Raw genomic sequence first — 4,316 nt, forward strand, 5'->3', positions numbered from 1 at the left:
ACTGTGCCCGTGAGAAAGGAGCAGGAGCTCCGAAACACGTGGGGCTTTTTAGGTCTCCACCTAGCGAAGGCTGCGCTTGCGCAGTCTCGCTGGGGAGATCTTATGTTTTACAGAGTGGGGCTTGAACCCGCCCCTCTTCTCCATTGGCTGGCTTCCTAAACGGAGGCCAGCCATTGGAGGAGAGGAGCATCACTCCGTTTAAGCCCGGATTCGGGGGGCGGGGGGGTTTAGGTTCTTTCTCTTTTCTTTCTCTCCTCTTCCCATTCGCTGGAATTTTACCTACCTGTGTGCAGGCTTCCTTAAAGAGGGGACATCTTGTTGGAATTTAAACATGGCCGGTCCTGCCGTGAAGGAAGCCCCGCCGCGTCAACAGCGGACCGGTGCTGTATACTATGTCAAGCAGCAGTATTCTGGACTGGAGGAGCGTGATTGTGGGGTCACAGTGCAGCGGAATAGAAGGAACTTTTCAGCCCATCCACTGTGATGTTTTAATGGGATTATTATACCAGCGCCGAGCAGCTCACTGAAGTTTTATTAAAAGAACACTACAGATACCAGCAGGCAGAGGGACGCTGCTTACGCCCACATGGGGAGGTAGATGATTAATACCAGGTGCTCTTATGCTCGGCGTCTGGATCACCTTCACAGCCTTTGAGAAAGTGCTATTGCAGAATGAAACGCGTCAGGCTCCATGAATTCGGACGTTCTGTTCTTTCCTTTTGCTGTTAACCTGCCATCATTAAAACGCTGAACAATACCTACCTGTGTGCAGGCTTCCTTAAAGAGGGGACATCTTGTTGGAATTTAAACACGGCCGGTCCTGCCGTGAAGGAAGCCCCGCCGTGTCAACAGCGGACCGGTGCTGTATACTATGTCAAGCAGCAGTATTCCGGACTGGAGGAGCGTGATTGTGGGGTCACAGTGCAGCGGAATAGAAGGAACTTTTCAGCCCATCCACTGTGATGTTTTAATGGGATTATTATACCAGCGCCGAGCAGCTCACTGAAGTTTTATTAAAAGAACACTACAGATACCAGCAGGCAGCGTGACGCTGCTTACGCCCACATGGGGAGGTAGATGATTAATACCAGGTGCTCTTATGCTCGGCGTCTGGATCACCTTCACAGCCTTTGAGAAAGTGCTATTGCAGCATGAAACGCGTCAGGCTCCATGAATTCGGACGTTCTGTTCTTTCCTTTTGCTGTTAACCTGCAATCATTACAACGCTGAACAATACCTACCTGTGTGCAGGCTTCCTTAAAGAGGGGACATCTTGTTGGAATTTAAACACGGCCGGTCCTGCCGTGAAGGAAGCCCCGCCGTGTCAACAGCGGACCGGTGCTGTATACTATGTCAAGCAGCAGTATTCCGGACTGGAGGAGCGTGATTGTGGGGTCACAGTGCAGCGGAATAGAAGGAACTTTTCAGCCCATCCACTGTGATGTTTTAATGGGATTATTATACCAGCGCCGAGCAGCTCACTGAAGTTTTATTAAAAGAACACTACAGATACCAGCAGGCAGCGCGACGCTGCTTACGCCCACATGGGGAGGTAGATGATTAATACCAGGTGCTCTTATGCTCGGCGTCTGGATCACCTTCACAGCTTTTGAGAAAGTGCTAATGCAGCATGAAACGCGTCAGGCTCCATGAATTCGGACGTTCTGTTCTTTCCTTTTGCTGTTAACCTGAAATCATTAAAACGCTGAACAATACCTACCTGTGTGCAGGCTTCCTTAAAGAGGGGACATCTTGTTGGAATTTAAACACGGCCGGTCCTGCCGTGAAGGAAGCCCCGCCGCGTCAACAGCGGACCGGTGCTGTATACTATGCCAAGCAGCAGTATTCCGGACTGGAGGAGCGTGATTGTGGGGTCACAGTGCAGCGGAATAGAAGGAACTTTTCAGCCCATCCACTGTGATGTTTTAATGGGATTATTATACCAGCGCCGAGCAGCTCACTGAAGTTTTATTAAAAGAACACTACAGATACCAGCAGGCAGCGCGACACTGCTTACGCCCACATGGGGAGGTAGATGAATAATACCAGGTGCTCTTATGCTCGGCGTCTGGATCACCTTCACAGCCTTTGAGAAAGTGCTATTGCAGCATGAAACCCGTCAGGCTCCATGAATTCGGACGTTCTGTTCTTTCCTTTTGCTGTTAACCTGCAATCATTAAAACGCTGAACAATACCTACCTATTTATATATATATATATACATATATATATATATATATATATATATATATATATATATATAGATCGATATAATGATGAATGCATTATTTAATTACTTTTTATCAGAAGATCCTAGCAGTCTTTCAAGCCGGTCAGGCATCCGAAGAGATTCTAGCAGGAGATTATTACAGTGTAAATCATCTATCCCTAAGGATTGTCAATGGGTGAATAACACTAAAATCCTACCCTGCAGAGGTAATCTGTGGGATTTCATGTAACAAGATAACTGCCTGCAAACTTTAACACAGTGCAAAAGCACTGGTTTTAACGTATGTGTTACACAGTAAATAAATCAGGCCTACTGCCTTTGTTGTAATTGTATGTAATAAGAAGCCCAAACCTATGGCATCTGAAATATTTTTCCTAGAGAACCAACCAGGCCTACTGCTGTTACGGTTTTCTTCTCACCATAACCAACTTATGCTGTATTGAGCTAAGACACAAGGCAACCGCCAGGCATACCATCCAAAAATTACAAAAGTATACAAATTTACAGTTGTAAATGCAAAATACTATCTCTTCTATCGGGGTCTTTCAAGTATTTTCATGCTGTAAATCCTTTACATCCATGATTTGTCAGATGGGGTACCCAACAGCAAAACCCTTTTCCTACTATGGAACTCTGTTAGGTTACATGCAACAAAATACCTATCTGTAGACTTTTATAAAGAGTAGTAACAATGCAATGTGCCAGGCCTAGTGCCTTTATCTTAACTTTTCAAAATAAAATAATGAGGCCTATCACCTTTATAATTGGCTCATTACCATACCCAACTCAGTTCGTCCCCCAGTTGCCACTCCCCCCTTCCCTATATAATGGCGGCCGCTGCATGGGAGCGCAAGCAGGACCTCTAACCTCCTGGCCAGGGACGTGCTCTCTCCCTTCGCAGCTCCACTGCTGTGTCGCTGCCCTGTGCAGCGCTCGGCACAGGTAGGTGGTTGCGCCACTGTTGAATTGGGTTGGGCCCGTTTTCTATCCCTCTGTTATCGTGCCCAATATTGTATATTGCATATTTAGTGATCGTAATTGTGCCTCATATTTGTATATTTGGTGATTGTGCCTCTCTGTATTTAGTTTACTGTGCCTCTTCTGTATTTAGTTATTGTTCCTCTCAGTATTTAGGTTACTGTGCTTCCTCTGTATTTAGTTATTGTGCCTCTCTGTATTTTAGGCTGTGCCTTTTCTGCCACTGCCATCCCCATGGCCCCTCCCCATGCCAATCCGCGCTCCTGACCCCCGGCGGCCACTCCCTCCCCCTTCCCGCACAGCAGGCGTGCCGAAGGCACACCAAAGGCAAGTCCGTCTGCGCCCGTCTGTGCCCACCTGCGACCTGACCTCGACCAGCACCAGGGTCCCTGGACCTTTGACCACCCACCACTACAACTCAGCTGCCCTCCTCGCACTCAACCCCGTAAGACACATCAACTGCCAGCTGACCGCGCCGAACTCCACCCACGGCCAGTTCTCCTTCTGCCACTGCCGCAAAAACGTCACCACTCTCCGTACCCCCACGGCCATCTCATCAGACCCCAACACCACTGAAGCACTGAAATGCATCCTCTTCCCCCTGTGCTCCCTGCACAGGCACGCCGTAGAGATCTGGGACCTCTTCGACACCCTCTCGCTGGACGTTGCTTTCCTCATGGAAACCTGGACCAAAGGCTCCTCGGCACCCGATATCGCCACCGCCATCCCCGATGGATACAAGATCCAGAGGAAACACCAACAGACCGCCCAGGAGGGGGACTTGCCATTGCACACAAGAACTCCCTCCGACTCACCAACTTCACTACGAGCGACACCCCGACTACCACCAAGCCCCTCGATTCCCAGATACAGACTAGTCCCAGTCCACACTGCACAGCACACTTGCCTACAGGCCCCCCCAGACCTCAAATGATGTTTCCCACCATCATCACCGACCTCGTCTCACCCCATGCCATTGCCTCTTGGGACTACATACTCATCGGAGACCTCAACTTCCACCTCGACAACCCCAATGACCCCAGTTCCTCCACCCGCCTGGACAACCTCGCAAACCTCGGACTGAAACAGCTTGTCACCTTACCAACCCA

Source organism: Lissotriton helveticus, chromosome 1_1 (genome assembly GCF_964261635.1).
Source record: "Lissotriton helveticus chromosome 1_1, aLisHel1.1, whole genome shotgun sequence".
In the NCBI taxonomy this organism is placed as follows: domain Eukaryota; kingdom Metazoa; phylum Chordata; class Amphibia; order Caudata; family Salamandridae; genus Lissotriton; species Lissotriton helveticus.